At 48.7% G+C, this 24,921-nt stretch overlaps 1 protein-coding gene across 2 annotated transcripts in view; it reads left to right on the top strand.

Annotated features, from left to right (window-relative positions):
• Window positions 1–24,921, top strand: part of LOC139047747 (fatty acid CoA ligase Acsl3-like) — a 62,927-nt gene that overhangs the window by 4,513 nt on the left and 33,493 nt on the right. Inside the window, exon 1 of one of the 2 annotated variants that reach the window (XM_070521767.1) lies at window positions 15,292–15,315. The exons of the other annotated variant lie outside the window; for it this stretch is intronic. The gene's annotated coding sequence lies outside the window, so the exon portion shown is untranslated. Of the gene's footprint in view, window positions 1–15,291; window positions 15,316–24,921 lie in introns of those variants that run through there. 2 annotated transcript variants of the gene reach the window in all.

Genomic DNA, 24,921 nt, shown 5'->3' with positions numbered 1-24,921 from the left:
CTTTAACGTGGCCCTAAATGCCAAGTACACGATCATACCTTTTCATTCCGCCCCGATTGGAGTGCGATCCCCGCGGCAGGGCATCGAACCCACGATCTCGTGCTCGGCCCCATTGAAAGCCGTAGCCACTGAGCCAACGAGTCGGGCAGTGATTCTGTGAAATTTATTTATTTTTATTTCATACATGCTGCTTGCCTCCATATGGAGACGGTTGCAGCACATGGGAAAATACATTACAACAAATTATGAATGACAAACTAAACCTTTACGCATTGAACGATCGAGGGATGATAAGGAGGGGAGAGGGGAGGGAGATATTCAGCAAGATCGCTGCTACGAAACTTGGACGTAGAGAATTACCTGTAATTAATTACTTGTAGTCCGTTACATTCCTTGGCAATGTTGTGATTTAACAATTTTTATCCCCGCACGTGCCGCTTATACGAGCACTTTGTGGAGATGTCTCGACACGTTTGACTCACCACTTCGAAGCGAGTTCTAACTTCGCCCTTTCCTCTTAAGTTAGCAACCACCCAGAGGGGAGACCGCGTACTTTCGTGTTGAGTGAAACATTGTTCATTTTCGGCGTCGTCAGCAATGTTGTGATTTAATTTTTTTTCAGTCAGTGACGCTCACTGTAATACAGTTAAAATATTTTTCGGTAAACAATTAACTGAAATTAGTTAGTTTATAGACGAGACAAGCTGCAACAGGTGACGCAGCTTTGGGAACCTGAATTTTAGGGGAACTGCAGTATACAGCGTCCGACACCATGCGACACGGCTTTCTCGCGAATGCGCGTGTTCAGATGGGTAAACCCGACAGCTCGATATGTATTTCCCATTGTCAACGTTGCGCCAGATGTCGGCCGACGATTTGAACCGGTGCTGGTATGCCTCGATGTAACGACGGACACTGAAGATGTTAAGGCCGGTAAATCATCTAGAGACATTTTTTTCAGAGTTTTTCATTGGCCCATCCGGGAGCGTCTTCTTCAAGTCGCAGCAACAATGAGGCGTTGCGCGTCACAGGGGAGGACCCAGATGCTGAGCAACGACATTCTTGTGCGCAAGATGTCGCTGCCGATGTCTTCACGACAAAAACGGGGGAAGACGACCAACGAAGTTTTCGAAAAGCACATGTTAGTAGAGATGAGCAATGTAGGAGGGACTGTAGAAGAAGCACTGAACGGGCCAGGCCAGCTCGTTCTAATTAAGGTATCTGGGCAATGTTATAAAATGCTCGGAAGAAAGTCACGTAGAAGTAATCTATTACTTATGAGTAATTCCTCAAATACTATTGTGCACGGGGCAGTAATCGCTAACTGTAATCAGTTCCATGTTTTTGAATGAAGTAATTGTAATTGTAATCGGCTGCTTCTTTTTATGAAACGTGTGCAAGTCTGATTTCTTCAAAACTTGCCTCTGCTGCACCGCTCGATTCGATCAATGCGAAGACGGGAGGCAACAGCGACGGTGTAACCGTGGAAGTAGCAAAACGACGTGGGACGGAGGCGCATGTGTGAATTAGCATTCCATAGCCGTAGTGTTATCGCACGAAGAACTATAGGTTTACTTGAAAGGCGGCAGAATACTACGGAGTTGATTGGGGTCATACATATTTTATTGCATGATTTATTTTGGCGATCGCGGTGTCACAGGCGTGTACAATTTTTTTTCGTATCTAATAATAAATCTCAGGCAGGAAGACGACATCCAATGTTAGATCGCATTTCATAAATGACGCTTCGTTTGGGCAGAGACTAATGTGCGTGCCCAGGTAGGCGCCGTCGGGCTGGAATCGCAAGTTTATCGAGTATGTTTCCTGAAGCATGCAAAATCGGCAACAGCAAATTTGCTGAAGAAGCAAGTGCGATCTAAAGGAAGTGTGTGGCAATTGCCGGTCGCTGCTGTTCCAAGTTTGCTGCACCTTGGGTGCTGCGCTGAAGTTAAACCAGTTATAAGCACACATACCTATTCCAACAAAGGTGTGAGTTCAGGGGCAGAGTTTTAAGATTGCGTGCCCCTCCACCCTTCCCCCCCCCCCCCCCCCCTATCCCAATCGCGAGATTTCTACGAATTCTAAATCTCACAGGTTTAGGGTTGGCAGGTACGCAGTGACCGCCTGTTTTTGTACCGGCTCGTCCTGTACGAACTTTGTCAATGCATTTTTTTTTTGCTATTCACTAATACTTGATGTCCCAAATCTATGCCCCACTCTCGGCTGCCTCTGAGTAACAAAAACGGATCTGAGAGACTACACTTTTGCGGGCTGCGTGCGCCGGAAGTGATTGTCGAGCCGGAAACGCGTCATGACAGCCACAAAATAGCTCAGTCAATCACCCTGCCGTTTCATCCTGTTCCGGTGCCAGATATGCACGCATTTGCGCAGAGAGCGTGCTGCTATAGTTCCTGAGCCTCTAGAAATGGGAACAGTTTGAACAAAATCTCGCAAGCATTTGCGAACCTATAAAATCAGCGCGCACCTTATGAGTAATATTATGCTTATGCGTAGTCCAGTAGTTCGCGTATTCTGTCTTGCAAATGTATGTGCATGAATATTTCCACGTGCAAAGCCCTATAGCCTGCAGTAGCAGCCGCTGTTGTTATATACCGTACGTTGCATAGCGTACGTTGCATACCGTGCGTTGCATACCGTACGTTATATACCGTACGGTATATACCGTACTTGATTAAAACACGTTGGCGAGCTAGTTGGTTAGAATCCATGATAGAGTGTATAAGCGGGACTGAACGAGGACGTAGAAAGCAACAGATACGAATACAGATACTTATAAGATGCGCTGTCTCTGTGTGTCTGCTTCTTTCTACGTCCTCGTTCACTCACGCTTACACACTCTATCATGGATATGCCATACGTTATATGTACGGTATATGTTATATAGCGTACGGTATCCCACTGCGAGCATCAGATCGCCGTTTCAATACACTTCCACGGCAGCCACATTCCGTTGTGTGAGAAATGCGAAAACGCTTGTGGCGACATATATTTATATGTGCGTTCAAGAACCTCAGGTGGTCAAAGGAAACGTGAAGCTCTACAATCAATCAATCAATCAATCAATCAATCAATCAATCAATCAATCAATCAATCAATCAAGTCTCAAAGTCGTGTTGTACGTATGTGTAGGGAACTGGCTTGGTCAGCAGCGATATGTGAGCTTTTCTTGTGTTTTGAACTGGAAGAAAAACGCGCGCTCCAACATCGCCGGACAAATCACTCTTTCGAGTGCTTTCATCACCGCGTGCTTGATAGTTTACCCGAGCTCAGCGGTAAATTGCGTACCCGACCCGACACGCCGTGTTGAGACGCTGGGTGACGCAATAGCGGTTGTAACGAATGTTCGCTCCGATGCATACGCGTTGTTCCGACCAACGTATAAAAAAAAACGAAATTGTACGCCGTGAGACATTGGTCAAGTTCCACGCATGGCGCGTCTGTCGTCACGTTACTCGCAGATCGTCTTCCGAGTGTGCGTGACTCATTGAACCTCGTGTATAGAATTATCCGAGCACGGTTATCGATGCCTTCGGGCATATGGTTTACTCGTGCTTCGAGGTCGCTGTTTGGGGATATATTGCAGCTACGTGACCGCGACGCGCGTGCGTTTGCATAATTACGGTCCGAATCGCCTATGGTAATTGCCGAAGTGCAGGAAGTTGAGCGAGAGCCGGTTTATAAAGATTCATGCATGGCAGAACTACGGAAAGAAGCAAACGTACTGACGGGGGCTAGAAGGACCTTCGGACTCGCACACAACACGTGCACACTCGAAGTTTCGTTTTATTTTGAGTAGAATTAACGAGTGAAAGGATTCGATAGCAGAGAGGCAGAGAAGTACGGTGCACATGGTAATCTAAGCTGGGGCCCTTATTCTTAATCAAATAAGTCATGCTCGGGAATCGCTCGCTCGACATGCACAACCCGACGCCTAACTATACACACCCACTGCCAAAGCTGCCACCTGATAGTTGGGCACACATCTCACAACGCAAGCGACAGTTCGTTGGTGAAGCCTCGTGCGTGTTCAATTTTGTAGGAAACTCTATAGCGTGTTCTTCCGACCTCGGCTGCCGCATTACCATGGGGGCCAAAGGAAAAAGAACAACACCCGTGTACTTAGATTTAGGAGCACGTTAAGGAAACGCAGGGTGTCAAAATTAACCCGGTGTCCTCCAATACGGCATCCTTCAAGTACACTGTGCATTTTCGAGAGGTTAAACCTCAGAATTAAATGTTTATTCTAACCTCGTGACGCATCCATTAACGGAGTTTGAACTCGCAATTTGCCATCTCCGTTGACAAGGGCATACACTTACCGATCGAACAGGTATATATAATTTTTAGGTTGGGCGGGGCGGTGGGGGGGGGGGGGGTATGTTTGTAAGCGTCCACCTAGTGGACATGTTCATTTTGTCTGCTGCCGAAATGCTGATTGGCTGGCTGCGTACACCAGCCCAGCCAATCAGAATTTCAGCAGCATATGAAGTATAAATCTCCTCTAGGCGGACACTTAAAGCATGCCCCCCCCCCCCCCCCTACCTTTAGTACGACTGGCGCTTCATTTTAGTGGCGGACACGGGTGCTATTCCTTTGAACACACGCGAAATTCCGCCTTGTTGGTGTTTTGAGCCAATCACAAACGTAGTAGCCGCCAAGTCGGCCAATCAGAACCGACAAGATGGCGGAATTCGACAGTATGTCCGAATGTGACATTGTGCTGCGGAATAGGAAGGCCACAGTGGCGTAGCAACAGGGGGGGCCGGGGGGCCGTGGGCCCCGGGTGCAAGGGGCCAGTGAGGGGGGGGGGGTGTCATATACGTCTGAAGACACCCCCCTTTCCGCCGGCGACACCCGGGGACGGGGGTGACAGAAGACCTATGGGCCCCGGGTGCCAGACGACCTAGCTACGCCACTGGAAGGCCAGCACACCAAAGCCAAGGTCACGGCCAGTGAAGTGCAGTTTGAGTGTTTTCACAGGCTTCCTACTGAGCAGCAAGAAAGGGAGTGGCTGACGGCGGAAGGAGAGAGGAGGGGGCGATCTGTGGAGCTTCTAATCAGGCACGGATTTCCGGTACTCGACTGATCTACTAACGGATAACGGCTGTCGGTGAATGTCGCGGCGACTCGTTATCTGCATGTCGCTTCCTGCAATGCCCTGACAACGCACCGGCGCCGCTGGTTTGTGCACCGATATGTGCACGGCTACAGCGGAAAAAGTGGCAACGCCTTTAAAGCTCGGAAGAACGAGTCCCGCACTCGCGTGTTTTGTTTTCATATAAGCAACACCATCATATACCTGCAACCTTCATTGCTGCACAACATCGCAACGTGTTCCTTATCATGACGTCGCGATAATGTCGACCCCGGGACCCGCATTGCGAGACAAATTTAGTGTCAATTCAATTCAATTTATTTTTTGTATATAGCACAAGTACATTTGTACATAGTACACAAGTATATATACAGGAGTAAGTCTGAAGTCAAAACACTGTAAGGGCGAGTCCTCGTGCTAATACTTACAAACACAAAACGCAAAATCGTTCCATCAAAGGGCAAATTATTACAGGCCTGATAGAAATGTGAGCTTATAAACATAATAACAAAAAATCCGCATACGAATACTACACAAAAAGTATATACTAAATCGGGTTTACATGCATTGCTGGAAAGCGCGCAACTCGAATTTAAGTGAGGCAATGGCAGAATATTATTTTAAGGTTAGCCAGTAAGGTATTCCATAGTGAATTTAAGGCGAAATCGACAGCGAATGTCCCACAATCATATTTCTTCGTTTAGGCAAGAAAATGTTATTTAACCAAATTATTAAAGTGTTCAAATTAAAGTATATTGTTTCGCAATCTTCACACTTTGACTTCATTCAGGCATGTGTAAACATACGCAACGCATCGTGCCAACGAACTGAGGCTAAATGTGATCCGTTTTACGTGCAAGAAGCGTGTGGTGGTGTTTCTACAACTTATGCAAAATATGAGTCACTAATCCCTTACGCGTGAGGTAGAGTTCAGCACCAATGCTTACCGGAGCGACAACGTCCTCACAATGCGCCCCAGCTGGGCTTAATTATCCATTTAACACGCGCTGATGAATGAAACCCTTGAAAGTGATCGATCGGGAATGCGATTCCGTCTAGCTCTTCGCACATCTACGCGTTCCATTCAATCTTCCTTGACACTTCTACGACGGCTTCGAACAAAACGCTGCGTCTTTGTACTTTTCACGCTGCTAACTCTGACTTGATGGTATCGTCTATTTTGGTTAAGCGGAAATTAAAAGGCTTAAACCGTTCATTCGTTATCTGTTCCCTTGAATTCAATTATAGAAATACCAAAGGAAAGGTAATTGAAAGTGGATGAAGAGACGATTTGCTACAGGTTGTGGCCGAACTCGCATCTTCCTTATCAAGCGTGGAATGGTGAAAGATGGAGCTACAGCGGCGGCTATCGTACGGTACATATTAAAATATTGCCTATTTGTTTGCCTATGCAGTGGATCTCTAATCGACAGGAAGACGGCGACGTGGATAAGAGAGCAAACGGGGAATAGCCAGTATTCTAGTTTATGTTAATAGGAAGGAAGTGGAGTTGGACAGGCCACGTAATCGGTGGCGTATACGTGGCCGCATCAGTAGCTTAGTGGCTATAGCTTTGCGCCGATGAGCTCGAGGGCGTGGGTGCGGTCCCATGGCCGCGGCGGCCGCATTACTAACGGTGCCAAATGCGGAAAAGAAAAGAAAACAAAAACGCTTGTGTATTTAGATTTAGGTTCAGGTTAGGAAGCCGTTCCCTGAAGGTCGACATCAATCCCGAGTGCCCCACTATAGCGTGACTCATAATCAGATAATGGTTCAGGCACGTCAACTCCAGAATTTACAGAGGCAGAGAGAGAAATGGGTTGGTAGAGAGATTCTTGTTTGGGAAGGAAGAAACATGGGGTAAAGTGCAGCGCAGTAACTGTCTCTCAGATGAGGACACCTCAACCGCGCTGCACAGAGGGGATGGGGTAGAAAAGAGTGGTGGAAGAGACAGGGAAGTAGCAGCAGCAGGGAGGTTAATTTAGGCGGTGATATGTTAGAATTACCTAATATTGATGCCAAATGAAGGGAACCGCAGTGGAGGACGGCGGAGAGCTAGATGGCGATGATTAAATTCGATAATTTGCGAGGAATGGATGAAGTCAACAGGGGCAGTAGAATATCGCCGGGAGAGACCTTCGTGCTGCAGTGGACATTGTAATGTCCACAGTGTGTGCGGTCGCGCAGACAGCCGAAGCGCTTTGGAAGATGACGAAGACGAGCGGCAATCCTCGGCGCGAATGCCCATGCCGGCGCAAAAAAAAAAGAAAGAAAAAGTAAGAAACAAAGAAAAGAAAAACGTTAAGCACCAATCAGCGCGCACCACGGGGTCCAGAGAGAGCGTAAGGAAAAGGAGGTTGGAGGAAGATGGATAAAGAGAAAGAGAGCGAAGGGTGGAGAAAGTGAGGACACGTCGATGGGACGCCCGAAGAAGTCAAGGCGTCTTCGGTACAGGAACAAACCGGACACATGGTCCACAGTCTCCGGAGCGCCCACCCAGTCGGCGGTGTGGTTTCCGACGGCGGGGTCTCCTCTTGGTAGCGGTTGGCTACCGTTCGCTGGCTGCCATAGACCCAGGGGAGGCGAGACGGCGGACGTTGCGGAGGTGCAGTATCGGTGGGCTTCTTGGGCCGGTACCCGCAGGACTTCCACCCAGCCACGAGGTAGGGGCGCGGCAAGCAAGCGAGCGACTCCTCAGAGGCCACAGCGACAGAAGCGGTATACAAAGTTCAAGGCACGACGGCAAGTACGAGCAGCGACCTGCGGTCTCAGATCACTCACCAATACTCGCCGTTGAACACCTCGTACCGATACCTGGTGAACTCTACGTGTTTTCTGCTAGGCTCATTGCAATATCGATTAATTTTTGCATGTTTGCGCTTGTAGAAGCTTTTTCCGTTTAACTGTACGAAGTGTTGTTAATAGTGCATGTGTACTTCCGTGTTTGTGTGCGTGTGCGTGTGTGTGTGTGTGCGTGTGTGTGTGTGTGTGTGCGTGTTGATCTTTTTTACGTGTTTTCTTGGCAACGGGCCCTGTCATCCGTTGGAGACACCGAGACAACGCCCAAAATGGGTGTATATAGCCCGTTTCCCAAAAGATCCTGGCACTAAGGACATGAAACGGGCTGATGACGACGATGATAAGGAGTCGGCTCGTAATGACGGATTGAGACTTTGCGACAACGTGCTCGCGTGTTGCGTTGCAGCATCCGCCGAGCGCGTCAGAAACATGAGCTCTGTTTGGCGTTGCCGCGCGATGTGCGTCAAGATTACGCGCACAACGAATCAAAACGGCAACCAGAGACTCTCGAGCGGCAAAGATAGTGGCCGTGCCAAGCCTTATAACAGTATCCCCCCCCCCACACACACACACATTACCCACACACACATTCTTGCACTTTCGCTGCTGCGGACTCTCTCCACTGTGGAGCGGTGTCTCGAGAGGCGTGAGGTCAGCCGTTATGAGAGTCGCGCAAGCCTGGCCGCTTCTCCGGCGTATCGGGCGGAACGTATAAGGGCACATTCACACCGGCGACTTGAGGAGGTCGCGCGACCAAGTTGGTCGCTTTGCGACCAGTCGCAAATGGTCGCAAACGGTCGCCTTTCTCGAAAAGCGACCATTTTGGGCGAGTCGCGCTCTGCGCGATTTTTCAGTCGCGCGACCGTGGTCGCAAAACTGATAAACCAATCAGCGGCGCACCGGAAGTGATCTTTCGTGTGTCTACATCCGGCCTCCTCCGGCGTCTCATTCAAATTCCGCGTAGATTCAGAGAGTTCCCGCTGAGAACGATAATCGCCGGGATTGCGAATTGCGGGTCGCGCTCAGCGGGGCTTGCCGGTGTGAACATCAGTCACCTTCGGTCGCTTTTTGATTGCGAGTCGCAAATGGTCGCGCGAACTCCTCAAGTCGCCGGTGTGAATGTGCCCTAAGAGTGCCTGTTTGATGGGTCTCTGTTCACTTTTATGAATCCTGCATAGGGTTTGCTGCACGTATATCTTCGCGCTCATAAATGGGGTGCTCGTTCCACAGCGCAACTTAGCAAGGTGCAGTATTCTACAGTGCTATATCCTTTTTTTTTAAAGGGCCACTGTTAGATATGGAGCTGTTTCCTGCGATTACTTCGAGTTCCCCAGACCACATCGGATTGCAGCACAGCTAATTGAGGAATGCAGAAGCAGGAAAGCGCATTCCAGAGGAGCGGCCGAGCAAACAAGTTTAAGGCAACAAGTTCACGTGCCAACAAGTTCGTGCGCCGCCGGGATTAGCAGGTGGGCATCCGACAATGGAGCATGAGCAGCCCTCCCCTTCTCCTCGTTAGAAGTGCATTGCCAGTCTGCGAGGCAAGACCACAGAGAGCCGCCAGGTGTGACACCGCGACACGGGCGCCTACCATTGGCTGAAAGTGGCGTCATCGGAGCGGACTCTCCCATTGGTCAAACATGACGTGACTTACAGTGCTCGAAGGGTTTATAAGAAGCCTTCCAGAGAGACCTGAGCATTCTGGGACATGCCCTGATTCCCTGATTCACCTCTCTCGAACTTCTTGCCGCGGGCCGCAGCGTCCGAGTTGCTGCTGGCCCGTAATGTCTGTACGACTGTTAATTGACGCTCACCTCCTTGTACATAATGTAGAATAAATCCCTCCCAAGTTTGGGTTTTCATCCCGAAGTCCGTCCATCAACCCCTACATCTGGTTGGCAGCGGTAGGATCGCCTCCGAATGCATCAGCTGGTGGCAGCGCTACAGATCAACCTTCGTCGAGAGAGATCCTAAGGAACCGGGAAGAGCGAAGAAGAGAGAGCCTTCGTTGAAAGAGGTCCGAAGAAACTGGGAGTAGCGAAGAAGGAGCGAGCCTTCGACCCAGGGAGTCCGGAGGAACCGGGAACAGCGGACAAATGGACCGGATGGCAGGGTGCTGCAACCGTAAGTGAGCGCGTGGTTTTTTTCCTTATGATTCGCCAGACTCAAAGGTTGTGTGTTCAATTTTGATAGTTCTGGGAATCGGGAGTTTGATGCATTGTGTGTTTGCACAAATTAATTAAGGAAAACAGTTTTGACCACCTGTCGGGGCAGCTGCCATGGATCTTAGAAGGTTGACGAGGTTGGACTTGTTGTTGGTGTGCGACGATTTGGGAGTTGAGGCGGACGAACGGATGGAAACGCCAGCTATCATAAAGGCGATTAATGATAGTGGCAATGATGACAAAAGCATTGAGCTTGCTTGGGAGGTGATACAGGAGCCACGGGAGCGGGAGCGTCGTGTACGTTTGCGAGAGCGTCGTGAACTTAGGAGTAAGCGTCAGCGTGAAGAACGCGAGAATGAACGGAAGCAGGAGCTTCAAGAACTTACTCTTAGGTGTCAGCGTCACGAACGTGAGAATGAACGCAAACGTGAGTATCAGGAACGTAAGCTTGAGCGTGAGCAAAAGTATGAGAGAGAGAAGGCAGCACTGATCAAAGAGATACAGTATTGTGATCAGTTATTGGCACAGAGACAACGGCTGAATTCTGTAGGTAGTACAGAGCGAAAGAATGAGGAAGCACCTAACGGATTTTCGCCAGAAGCCGACGAGAAGAATAGTGCCTGTGAGATTGGCTGCCGACTCATAAGTAAAGGGAAAAGGCTAGCTGCTAACGATGCCTTAGTGGCAACAGAGGCCGTTAAAGGCCGCAAGGAGAGCGACCAGGTGCTGTGCCAACAGATGACTGTAGAGACAGCTAGGCCAGCTGCGAACTAATTGGCACAGTTACCGCGTGTGTGCGTCGCTGGTAATGTTAGCGAGGTTGCTAGCAAAGAAAAGGGTACTGTTGACCCGACAGAAGCGAGCACCCCTGTAGAGCCAGATGTGCGTGCAGAAGTGAAGTGCGAGCTGAGCGGTGCAGTTGAGGGTAATTCTCAGGATTGCGAGCTGCGTAGCTCAAGAGAATACAACTGCATTGTTCAGGGACCGGTGCGGCTCTCCGCCAGTCTAGATAGCCTAGATAGGGATGGTTCAGTTATTAATCATTCGGACTGTGCGCGTGAGACAGCGATCGATACCGACGGGCTGTGTGCCGATGCACAGCGTGAGCTGGGCAATGTAGTAGAGGGCAGTTCGCAAGAGTGCGAGTTGTCTAACTCGAGTAAAGCCTGCTGCATTGTTCCAGAGTCGGTTGAGCTGTCCGCCAGTCGAGGCAGAGAGAATGTTGATTTAAAGGAAAATCAATCAGACTGTGCGGGTAAGAGACCGATCCGGGCCGACGAAATGTGTACCGGCCAGCACGAGGCACGAGAAGGCGACATGAAAACGAGTGCAAAGAGAAAGCGCCGTAAAAAGAAGCGCAGTAAAAACCGAAAGTCGGTAACTAATGAGGCGCCGCCAAAGATGGCGAGAAACCCAAATGGGCAGGGCGCGAGGAAAAAGGTGCGGTCGTCAAGGACGATGTTGACGCATCCAGAATGGTCGAGCCACCGGTCAAAGGGGCACCGCGACGAATGCTCTGCACGGACGCGGACAAAGGGCACGAGGCTGTTAATCTCCTCGTCGTTCCGTAGTTCTTTTCATAGCTCAGCGTGCAGTTCGAAGAAACGCAATGTGGCAGGACGAGACCAGGTGGGGAGTAGCGACGCGGTCAATCGAGTTTGTGTTGAAAGCGGGGCGCCAGGACGCAAATTGGCAAGAGACCGTAACGTCTTGGGGGAGCTGATAGTAAATCAGCCCTTTTGTTGTTTCTCGGCAGCCAGAGTAGCTTTCAAGCCGCGCCCACCCCGAGGAGGGCTCAGAGTATGAGTCAGACATAAGCGTTTGGAACGGAAGGCCAAGAGAGCTTCCGTAGCAAAAAAAAATAACGTGTTTTGTTTTTATTTTTGAGCATCGGAAAATTTCGCGATTTGAGACTAGGTTTTCTTTCAATATGTAAAGGTATGAGCTTTGTTTGTGTTTTCGTTTGAGAAGCTCGAGATTTGAAAGATGCGTTTTAAGTAAACGTGTAGTCTCGCGAGATGCTCATTAATAAGTAGATAGGCTTTTTTTTGTGTGTGTGAGTAACCTGAAGGTCAAGGTTATCGTTGAGAGGCCTATCGTAAAGCGCGTGTGTTTTAGTTAACCTTCTTTCCTTTTTAAGTGTTTTGAATTTTCTAAGGTTAAGCGCGTAGATTTTCAGTGAGTGCATGATTTGCACGGAGAAGCGTTCTTAGTTCCATTAGCGCGTGTCCTGTGTGGACGGAAGGAAGCAGATTTATGACTGGGTTGCTTGTGTGTGGAGGGCAGCCGTGTTCTGACTTCTTTAGTGAGCGTGCGTGGAAAGAGTTAGTAGAAGACGCATCATTTTAAGGGTTCTGCGGAGTGTATAAGTCCCGCAACTTAATTGTTCGTTTACGTCACGTGTCCTGTAGGACTTTCAGGGAAGAAACGTGAGTAAGCGTAAATGAAAAGTTTGCCTACAACGCAAGTACGCGTTTTGTTTAGTGACCACAAGGCTAGTGCGCTTGTGATTACGTACTTGTGAGGTTGACCAGATTGTTCAGTGGCACCATTACGTGCGATAAGTACGCCACTGCGATAGATTGGAAACATGCTGTTTGTGTAGTTAGGCCACTTAAGTTATGTTCGGCTGTTTTCATTTGTTGTTTGCATCGTCAACGACCCTTTTGTTTTGCAACAACAATAGTACTCTGGTCTTGTCGGCAATCGAGGAGAAATGGATAGCTGTTTGGAAGGGTGGTTGGAACTGCTTTGTCAAAATTGTGGAACTAAAAGATGAGGGTTGATTTTGACTCAGTAATAGCCTGGCGAGTCAGGGGTGAAGAGCCTGCGCTTACGCGTGGTGCAGCGCTGTGTTGTTTGGTTTGTTTGACGTATGTTCTCCAGGGCCCAGGATCCCGAGGGTTGTCAAACGAGGCTCGACCCCAGTACCCTGCAGCTTCTTTCAGCGTTCCTCATGGCCAGCGAATTGAGTTCACCGGCCATTCAGAACAACCGGGGCGAGGACGAGCTGTTAGATATGGAGCTGTTTCCTGCGATTACTTCGAGTTCCCCAGACCACATCGGATTGCAGCACAGCTAATTGAGGAATGCAGAAGCAGGAAAGCGCATTCCAGAGGAGCGGCCGAGCAAACAAGTTTAAGGCAACAAGTTCACGTGCCAACAAGTTCGTGCGCCGCCGGGATTAGCAGGTGGGCATCCGACAATGGAGCATGAGCAGCCCTCCCCTTCTCCTCGTTAGAAGTGCATTGCCAGTCTGCGAGGCAAGACTACAGAGAGCCGCCAGGTGTGACACCGCGACACGGGCGCCTACCATTGGCTGAAAGTGGCGTCATCGGAGCGGACTCTCCCATTGGTCAAACATGACGTGACTTACAGTGCTCGAAGGGTTTATAAGAAGCCTTCCAGAGAGACCTGAGCATTCTGGGACATGCCCTGATTCCCTGATTCACCTCTCTCGAACTTCTTGCCGCGGGCCGCAGCGTCCGAGTTGCTGCCGGCCCGTAATGACTGCACGACTGGTACTTGACGCTCACCTCCTTGTAAATAATGTAGAATAAATCCCTCCCAAGTTTGGGTTTTTTCCATCCCGGAGTCCGTCCCTCAACCCCTACACCACCAGAAAAAAACATTGGGCTGTATTGTGCAAGTGTGACGAAGATTTAAAGCCTGCACGCCGAAGGTGATGGAATGTCCAACAAGACGGAAAGTAAGTCCGGCGGATCATATGACCGGGCAGACGAAATGTCCAACTAACACGGAATATATGTCCAACCGAGACGGAATAGGTGCAACCTAAACGGAATGTCCAACGAGTCTGAATGTTGACGATCGGACGTACCGCTTCTTTCTACGTTCAGGCTCGTTGGACATTGAGGCTGCAAGCGTGACGGCGACAGTATGGCGTACCCGAGGAAGCAGGTGCCTTGATGCCGTTTGTCTTCCCGCGCGCGCCCCGCGTGTAGGAGGTCACGTGATCCGCTGCGTTTCAGAGGCGCGACGCAGAGGAACGGTAAAGGGAGCGGCAGCGCGGAACGTTCGCTCCGGGCGAAGCACGAGCGCTCCCTGCTGTCGATGGCGCTCAACACGCCAGCGTTGTGAGCGCGAATTGTTGTGTCTTCAAGTACGCAGCAGCCTACTTGCAGGAACACATGTTTATTGCCACTTGCAATACAACGGAAAAGAACCACAAGGCACTTACGTGGCCGTCTTATATAGCTATACAGTGCCACTAACCAGTGACATCACAGACACACACACACACAAGCACGTGCGCTCTATCTAAGATACACAATTCAAGACTTCAGTGGCGTCAGAGTGCCACTACAGGTTTTATCTAAGAAGTGATGACACAACACGAATGTTCGCGGTGATATAGTGAACTCTGTTCATGTGTGTGCCTCGGCGCCTTGATACCACGCGTGCCTGTAGTTAGTAAGCGAATGTTTACTGCAATTTAGTCTGCTCCTAAGACTATGTACCGCAGCCTTATTTCGTGTAATATTCTAATACATTGCTATCACCCTTCGGGCGACGCCGCGGCTTCTTTTTTTCGTGATGGCGCTCAGGAACGAAACGCTCCGCGCGGGCCATAAATAAGCGAATGGCAGCGCGCACCCCTTGGGTGCAAGTCGCGCCCTTGTTTTTCAGAAGTTTCTTTTGTAATAGTTGTCGGACGTGTGTGTTGCATCCTGGTTCGAGTGCCACGGTGCGGGAATCACAACGTCTGCCGACGTTAAGCCGCGCTAACGATGGAGACGTTCGTTACGGTGGGGAATGAATGGCCCCAGCTGCGCGTATAACGCGTAAAAGTAATGGGCCTCCTTTATCGGTACGTATGAGAGAGAGATGAAAAAAAAAAGAAAAGATCGTTTCACGCGTTTCAGAATCGGCATACGAATAATAGCATCTCGTACGTTACAGGTAATAGCTCTTCATTTTACGTCCGTGCGCGTCCTGGTCGAGCCCGATAATTGCAACAGCAATCCGTGACGTGTCACGTGATGCGCCGTACATACAGCATGAAAATTAACGATTTCTTCGATCGTACGAATGCACTGTTGCGTACGCTTGAGGGGCTATACGCGAAGTTGCTTGGGCCCCACTATTTCTAAACGGCTCATTTCTTACCTTGGCCTTTGTTTTGGTGTGCCTGTCTCTCTCCGAATTCGTGGGACGTATCCGGAAAATCGCCGCGATCGTGGTCTCTTACAGCTCCCAAGCCTGACCAAACCGGTAATGTATGAGAGCTTGCAAGCGCTGCAATGACTTTGAAATGAGGGCACATGCTTGCAATCATTATTATTATTATTATTATTTGTTTTGCACACATATACACATATACACAGGTAACAGGAAAGGGAAAGCGAGGAGCAGGCTGGCAACTGCCACCGGAAGGGGCACAACGCCTGCCTACTCTTCTGAAGGGAGGCGACAGCAACACAGAAATGGAAGATAGGAAGGGGGGGAGGAGAAAGGAAAAAGGAAAGGAGAGCAACAGGACAAATCTAAAGACCAAAGTAGAACACTGCAACAGGACAAATCTAAAGACTAAAGTACAACTCTGCAGCCGGAATTAAAGTGACGCCGCGTCGAACAGCCTCCACAATTATCAACCACGTCCATGGCTAGTTCGCTATGCGGCTGATTGTGTTCTCCACGATGAGACGCCAAGTAAAGCTGCACGTAATCACCGTTTCACGTAAACACCTGCACGTAATCACCGGTTCACAATACACACTACAAGGTGTTTGAACCCGCCACCTCCCATCTTCGAAGGAAGAAACGTTAGGGTACAACACTGATCACACACAGTAGGGCCGGTCACTGAAGGTCACGCTAGCAATCATGGGCATGGCTGTCCGCAATCATGCACGGGGCTGATCATTTGCGCTTTCGCAGGGTAGCGAGCGTAACTATTGCAGGCGGGGAGCGTGGTATTAGGGCCGTTGGCAGCTATGTCCTTCTTGCCGACTTTCTTAATAGTCTTGTTTCATTTTTTTAACTCTTGCTTTCTTGCCGAACTTCAAAACTGAATTTTTCGCATCGCAAATTTTTCCTCTGGCTTTCTTCATAACTTGCGATACTGGTATTTTTTGCATGTTGTACGTATGTGGGAAAGCGCGAACCTTATTCGCTTGTGTCTTGTTGCAATTCACCGATCCGTACTACTTCCAATGCCGCTTCCTCACGAACTAAAGAATACTCGGCTTTCTTTTTTCCTTTTTTTTCTTCTTTTCTTCATGCGTGTGATGGGAATCTTACTGAAATGCTGAACCTTTATTCACCGTGATATGTTTGTTCGTATCTCTCGTTCTCAGTATGTCCTTTTTGATCAGTTCTACGCATATTGCTCCCAGACTCACCAGCCCTATCAGTAAACTAATGCGGTATCTATAGGAAGTGCATAATATGTATTATTAAAATGAGGAAGGAGTTCTCTGCATCCAATGAAATTATGACGTGCAAAGGATGAGATTTCGTAGTTACTTTCTGAACATTTTGAAATCTTCGTTCCTGTTGAGTCATATATATATATATATTTGAATACACGGAGGGGCGCACTTCGGAAAATTGCATGTTTAAGGGTTTAACGTGACGGCCGTCAAAGTTTATTCTGACGAAGTCCGTGCCACGGCCGCAATGTTAAACCGTTGAACATGCAATTTTCTGCAAGTGTGCCCCCTTCGTTTCTTATTATATTATTATATGGAGACTATAGAATATGGAGACCTCCCTATTCACTGTTGCAACGTCCATGCCATGGCGTGTGACAACTGAAGCGTGTTCTTTTGTTGCACAAATGTTGGCCGCATGCGCTTCCCGATAAACATGGCGCAGAGAGATCTGCTCTACAGAGCAGTTCATTTTGACTTAGTGTGTGTGTGTGTGTGTGTGTGTGTGTGTGTGTGTGTGTGTGTGTGTGTGTGTGTGTGTGTGTGTGTGTGTGTGTGTGTGTGTGTGTGTGTGTGTGTGTGTGTGTGTGTGTGTGTGTGTGTGTGTGTGCGTGTGTACGCAATGATCTAGGAGAGGAGGGCATCGTTCCACGGTTCCACGGTAGAAATGTGATGCAACTGTCGAGGGTGACGCAAATGGTGTTGACGTATGCCGCCAAGCACAGCCATGACTTCCCACGCGATGCAGTTACCGATACTGAAAACATCCACCGCTGCGTCATCATCGCTGCACAATTGCTGCTCGACAGCTCTTCCGAGAGTTAAGTACAACTGCACGCACAATAGCGTTTTACGAATGTGATCCATTCACTGCAAGTGCTCGCGTACTGAGCTGGTCAGTATCGCGCGAGTACTGATTTGCGACGCCTTTCTTATCATCAGGTTGACATTCAAGTGCACATTGCGAAAAAAAGCATTGTATATTGTGAATCTACTTAGATAACTAGGTGCAGACACATACAGACATCAGGCGGGAAACGGTTAAGAAACGCCACTTCTCTGTGTCTCCTTGCAACGTCATGGTAGGTGCAATTAAGTGACGGCGTGTGAAAACAACGCGCTTGAATTTTGTCGGCTCAAACTTAAAGACTTTGGTCAATTCCGCAAATTGTTCTGGTCTTCAAATATGAATTGCATATTATACGCAGTTTGTACCGTGCAGTATATTGGACATTAGTTTTCCAGCAGTATAGTAGTAGTAGTAATCGCAGTAGTAGTAGCAGCATTAGTTGTTGTATAGTTGCATATAGAAGTATATAGACTGTAGTAGTCGTAGCAGGAGCAGCATTTGTAGTATTAAAAGCAACAGCGCTGGTAGTATATAGTTGCAGTATTATGATTGCAGTTGCAGCACCAGCAATGGTGGTAGTAGTAGTAGTAGTAGTACCACAAACAACAAGAACAATAGTAACTCGTTCGGTACAATTAACGCGCATGTCGACAAACGTACGGGCATCTCGTCACTCGAGTGCACAGGCGGGCAAAGTTGGCCTTCACGTTGATATGCCCACACCGCGAGTACCGGCGCTGTAGTTAACGGCGCATTCATCGACTGTTGCTTGCGCAACGGCCACCACACTGTTGCGCACGAAACCACGCTCGACTGCTCGCTCGCACGCCGCTGCAGAGGCGTCGTAACGTGTTTCCCAACCTTTGCCCCCCACTCCCCCACCTCCCCCGCAAACGCTAAGTGTCGCTCTGAAGGCCGGGAAAACAAACAAAGGGAGGCGCCAGGACGAGACTTCAAAAGCGTGGGGAGAGAGAGAGCGATAGAGGGAGAGAGGCAGGGAGGGAGGGAGAGAGAGAGAGACATGGAGCAATTGACGCGGCGGCTCCGTGCCAGAATTGCTCGTGCTTCGGCCTCGCGTCTCGGACACTGGGGCTGCAACGTGTCGTCTCTCTCTCTCTCTCTCTTCTACCACCTCTTTTCCTCTCCCACCTTGCTGTCTCCTCTAGGAATTGTACGTCACCTAAAGTGCCAGACTTCCTCTTTAAACCCTTTGAAGCGTGGCGATGGGGCCTAAATTGTCTTGATTATGGGATTTAAGAAAGAGACGGAGAGAGGAAAAAAAAAAGGAAAGGCAGGGGGTGATAGGGACACTAAAGGCAAATACAAAGTCGACGTGCACTGTTTAAATCCATTTCAGAATCCTCGCAACGCTTGTTTCGTGTCAAGGAAAGACCTAGTTCGCGAGAGAATTGCATCTGAAGCGTCCGAATAACTTTTTCGAAATTCAAATCTCCCGCCACCCAACCGGGAAAGTGGTGACGTTGTGTACACCCTTTGCTGCCGTCGGTGAGTAAAACGGCGCCCGACAGGCGCGGTATCGAGCAGATCGAGACAGAGCGACAGAGCGGTGAATTCGCCGCTGCAGCTGCTTTTTGGACATGTGGCGTACACTCTAAGAACAGTTTACACCCTTTGGCGTGCCCCTTCTGCCACACAGCAGTAATCGTCATCTGCCTTGATGCGTTTCCTTTCTTTAACGCTGCGAGCCCGGAACTTTCCAGTAACGAACGGCACGCGCGTTATCAGCGTAGAACAGTTTACACCCTTTGGAGTGCCCCTTCTGATAACGCGCGTGCCGTTCGTTACTGGAAAGTTCCGGGCTCGCAGCGTTGAAGAAAGGAAACGCATCAAGGCAGATGACGATTATTGTTGTGTGGCAGAAGGGGCACGCCAAAGGGTGTAAACTGTTCTTAGAGTGTAGACCGTTCGGGCATAACGCGACATCACATGAACGTTGAATTATCTGCTACTTGCAGTTTGCGCGCGTTTCGCAAGTTAGTAAAACGGGCGCAGCACTGCGCGACTACGAAACTAACGAAATGCGAAAGCGGGGTGGGGGGGATGCACAGTCGAACGAAAACGAAACCTTTCGACCGCCAGCGTCGTCAAGGGTAACTTTAATGAGTCATTTTTTCTAAATGTGAAATGGAACTGGACAAGTAGCATTTTATTTCATCTTATAATACAATACTCACCAGAGAAAACGACATAACCAGTGCATATTTGAACGCCAGAAGGATATACCCACCGCCGAGTCCCAAATTGAACAGGAGGCAGGCCGTCGCCTGGCGACAACTCCAGACGAACACCTTCCCTAATCCATTCCGTCTGAAACGTTATCTTCCCAGATAAGCATCAGTACGGCACGTGCAAATTGTGCCAGGAAGGACCAGCAACACTCCAACACATGCTGTGGGAGTGCAATGTAGTTATAGGGGGGATGGCAGTTACTCCGGAGACCCTGTCGTCGAGGTGGGCCGCCGCTCTGCGCAGCTCAGACCTCGGAATCCAGACGTGGGCAGTCCAGCAAGCCCGTGAGGCGGCGTTGAGGCAGGGCCTTGACGTTCCCACGTGGGAGACCTGAGCCCGGGTCGCGTTAAACCTTGCCGGACGTACGAGAAAGTTGTATCCATCCATCTATCCATCCATCCATAATACAATACTAGGATGCTTTTTCTTTTCCAACGAGGGGTTGAGTACTAGCGAGAAAATTTAACTAAGGAGTGCTTCCGTCATCGGTCAAGTGCTTGAAAGTCCCGAAGGAATATCTAACCGTGTCCTGCATTTACCTCAATTTCTCGAATATTAAGGCGCTGTTGGCGATAATACTGACGCCTTAGAGGTTCTCGAGCACTAATCTATCACTTTAGCTTGACATAATATTTGCCTTTAGTGTCCCTGTAACTTTCTGCACTTTGCAACCGTGCTTGTGGGGAGGGAAATGGTGGACTGAAAGAGAGGGAAAGAGATAAGGCATGAGTATGGACCAATCGCACGCACTAGATAGCGCCACCCGTGTCTACAGCGAAGCACTCGAGTATGTATCGTTCTCGCGTAAACATTTTGAAGATGCCAACACAACACCTTGGAGTGGTGGTGTTGAGGAGAGCCCGAAGGACGATACGAGAATGTTTTTGTTTACGCTCCGCTTCCCTCAGAATACGCCGGCGCGGAAACCGAACCGGCCACTTCATGATGGACAGCACAGAAGGCCGAGCCAACCCGGCAGATGCGATGAAGGCCGTTGGTGATGGCGCTTGTGATATGTTGATATCTGGAAGTGACTGCTTCGTGCGCATTACCTGTCGTTGGCCTTGTATACTGCTTTCGAGAGCGTTTATGCGTTCCGGAGTGCTTGGACAAGGAAATTTGAGCTGTCCTCTATATACCTAAACAGCTTCCACTTCAAAGTCGGTTATCCCCGCCCTCTGTACGCCGTAGTCGATTAGCGACCGCGACGTTCTGCGACCGCCCGCCTTTAATGACTGCTTGTTGCGCCCTGCAGTTGGCTTCGCATCTGTCAACAAGCTGTCCCGTTTATTTTTATTTTTTTCGTTTTGTTCCTTCAAACTGGGTGCGCCGGCCCTGCACGGAGGAAAATGTCCTGCCACAGGATGACCTCGCCTACATGAGTAGCGAAAGCCGGGCGATCTAGTGTTCGTAACGGCGCTAGCGCGTAGCGCGCGATTGCGTGTAGAAAAGGGACAGAGACGAATTAAAAAGTGATGTTACGATACGCGGCCAACTCGCCTAGCGTTGTCGAGATCTACTGTTGTTGACGCTCCTGAAGGCCGGCATGTGGGTGCGCTAGCTTATTATAAATCTTTGCAATGACAGCTCCCTGGGCGTCGCCGTAATGTCTCCTCCGGATTGTCGGGAACCCACGTGGCATCTAAGCGCTGTAAAGACGGCGTGTACATTCCGGCGCTCGCCTCATCGAAAAAAAAAGTGTAGTACATGTAGATATACTTGGTTATCAATTTTAATGCAAACAGGCTGATTAAGTAGCTTAGGTTATTTAGGAAAGCTTCCGCAACTGGGAAAGTTACGTGCTGGAATAACACGAAGAAGGCGCCTGCTCCATCCAGTGCACAGATGTTGAGCGCGCGTTAGCCAATCATGGCAGCTGCTAGTGTGATCGCACTCTCCAGGATCGTTATTCTCCACTATCGTGTAGAGAGAGAGTGAGAGAGAGAATGGAAGAAGGCAGGGAGGTTAACCAGACTGAGTCCAGTTTGCTACCCTACACGTGGTGAGGGGAATGGGGAGTGAAAGAGAGAGAGGGAGAGAACTTAAGTGTAGGATGTCTATAGCCGGGCACTCAAGTCTGTTGCCTTCAGGTAGTGAAAAATCGCTCGAACTGCTTTCTGCGCTAATGAACTCCGATGCTACACTATTGTGTAGCATCGGGGGAGCGGCTGAGAGGTGCATTCCTGCACTACCAATCTGTTGGGTGTAAGTTCGAATTGTCGCAAAGAATTTTGGATATCAAAGGCGGCACCGGCGGACATCAAACAAACGACGGGAGGGAACCCTCGAGAGCTATCGCTGTAGAAAAGATACTGAGCTTCACGTTTACGTTTCTCTAAAAGTATGCGTAATAAAGACTGCAAACCACTCGAAGAGAATTCCAAATCGGAAGAATTTGATCTATTATATACCTCCCAAAAATATACCAATAATCTGTAGATGCTACTTCCGCAAAACTGACGTATAAACAATCTGTTTCACTTGAGCTGAACATTGACGCTTTATACGCCCCGATAACGTTTACGGAATTGCTGTGTATGTTTTTTGGCTAGGAGGTGTGCGTTTCGTGATTGAGTTTCATGGAAATTTAATGGTTTTAGATTTTACATGAAGAATTTCGCTTCCAACAGTCGGCGAAACTTAGCTATCTCAAGCGTGGCAAACTTTATCATTTGATGGGAAAATGTGCCGGGTAATTCATTTTAATTCATGTATTACGATCTATCGTGCATTTTATGTTTTTGAGTGTCTGAATAGGTAAATCGTACTAAATTGGCATCGAAGTAAGGCTTCCTGTTAAAACGCGCTGCTTCGACAAATCATTTAAGCAATATTTATACAGCTGAATGTGTCTTTGATTCTCTCTTGCACGTGACCACCAGGTGTAAGTCTTTGTATTACCCAAATGAAAATTGCCGTTGCTCGTAGGCACTTTGACGTGTTTGCGACGTTTGCATGCTTGACCACAACGCCGTGTCGATACGCTTGTATTCTCTGAATAAGAAAAGCCGTTTACGAATTGCAATTTGATTGTGTTGATTTTGTGACTTGTCCATGGATACCACAATGCGTATTCATGATCTCTTGTTCCTGGAAAAGAAAAAGAAGTGCAGGTGCTTCTGAGCGAGCGATTGTAGGCCTATGAAACGATCTCACTTGACACATGTACCGCATATCCGATAATCTAGTATGATCATATGAGAACACACGGGACCCCACCGTGGTGGTTTAGGGGCTATGATGTTGCGCTGTTAAGCACGAGGTCGCGGGATCGAATCCCGGCCGCGGCGGCCGCTTTTCGATCGGGGCGAAATGCAACAACGCCCGTGTGCTTTGCATCGGGGCATGTTAAAGATCCCCCGGTGTTCAAAATCAATCCAGAGTCACCCCAGTATGGCGTGCCTCATAATCAAATCGCGATTTCGGCACGGAAAACCGCAGAATTCAATTCAGAACACACATGAAACGTACCTGTTCACCACAAGATTATCTGATAACTATCGAACGCGATATTCACTCAGGAGAAAAAAAAAGAAGAATCCAAGTCACTTGACCTACCTCTTCCTTGTTCGTCCTCTTTGAGTTGCGTCAGCCAGCTTCATTTATTTTTCCAGCAGAGAGAGAGAGAGAGAGAGCCAGATAGCGAGGCGTCGCGCACTACTAGGTCAAGTGCACTCGAAATACTTACCACACGACAAGTGGGGTCTCCTGACAGCGATAACAGCTGGCAATCGTAAACAGCGCCACCACCTGCGGATAACAAAAGGGCATCGTGGCCCGAGGTATGCACGAGCGATAAGAGCGTATATCGCATTAAAAAAAGCCCCAAACGCGTACGCCTTGCAGAGATTGCGTTGCTGCCCTTTTTATTCGGTCAGGCGACGGAAACGTCGTCGACGTATTGTGTGACTACGATAAGAAGCAGTTATCGGTGCGGGTATTGCAGTTACAGAAAGTGGCGACGTGCCGAAAATTATCCTGCCGAATGGTGTGAGGAAAAGTGCGCTTGTCTACGGTCGCAACGAACCTTCGCAAGGCTTACTTGAAGAGCAATGAAACGCACAGGATTCATACACTCTAAAAAACGCTTGCACCCTTTGGGGTATATATCTGCCACACAACGATAATCGTCATCTGCCTTGATGCGTTTCCTTTCTTGAAAACGCCGCGCCCGCTACTTTCCTGTCGGGAATGCTATATGTCATGCTGATAACGCGCATGCCGTTCGTTACTGGAAAGTACCGGGCTCGCAGCGTTAAAGAAAGGAAACGCATCAAGGCAGATGACGGTTATCGTTGTGTCGCAGATATACACCCCAAAGAGTGCAAAATTTTCTTAGAGTGTACAAGCATGCATACATGGGCGCGCCATACTGGTTCACAGCTTCCACTGTGCCGGCGAAACGAATCGAGATAACGCGTAGCTCCTCGCCGTGCTAGCTCTACGGGAATGTGGCGCCTTCGATGACGTCACTGCATATCCTTTATAGCCATCGTAACTTTAGCCATCGTTACTTTTCTTTTGCTATGCACGCCAGAACGGAGAAAATCTCAATCTTGCCCATATTTATATGACTGGGCTGTACGACCGACATTAAATGTCACGGGCAACAAAATTTTAAACCTCGTAAAATGCCTAATTTGAGATAGTGTAGATATAAAGAAGGCCACTGTGCGAAATTTGCCGTTTGGAATGCGCACGACCTTCGGCATGACCTCCAAAACAAGCTGACGTCCGTGGCTGCCGGCGGCGAGCTGAAAAGTTTCGGAATCGGCGTCCTGCAACTTACGTCACAACGACAACCACCAGGTGCGCACGTCGTCTGCTTAAGAGGAAGCTTTAGCTCGGGTGCTCCCATCTGAATACATGTAAAAGGAGAATTCGTTTTTCTCGGCAACCACTGCACCGAATTTGGCGAGGTTTGTTGCATTTGAAAGAAAAACTTAATATATAGAGACTTTTCGTTTCTAATTTTTGATTTAGGTCGTAAATATTTTTATTAAGAAGTCGCAAAAATCGAAAATTTTCAGAAAAGGAAACTATCAAGTTTACAACTCTCTAAATCGTCAACGAGAACTCGTATCACAATTACGTGAATTGGATCTAACAGTACATCTAAAGCGGACGAAAGTGACGTGTTACACATGAATCCCGAAAAATTTAGTAATATGGATATACAGCTTTTTCAGGACCCTTGTACGCATCGTAACAAATTCACGTAAGATACAAAATAACATATAAAATTTGCCCCCTTTCAATGATCTAGCGGATGTTGTTCAGAGAACTGCAATATCTGTTCTTGATTCAGAGCTATTAATTTGTAAATATCGTTCTTCTACTTTTCTC

This window comes from Dermacentor albipictus, chromosome 7 (assembly GCF_038994185.2).
Source record: "Dermacentor albipictus isolate Rhodes 1998 colony chromosome 7, USDA_Dalb.pri_finalv2, whole genome shotgun sequence".
Taxonomy (NCBI): Eukaryota; Metazoa; Arthropoda; class Arachnida; order Ixodida; family Ixodidae; genus Dermacentor; species Dermacentor albipictus.
The sequence above is the reverse complement of the archived record's forward strand: the minus strand, read 5'-3'. Positions and strand labels throughout refer to the sequence as shown.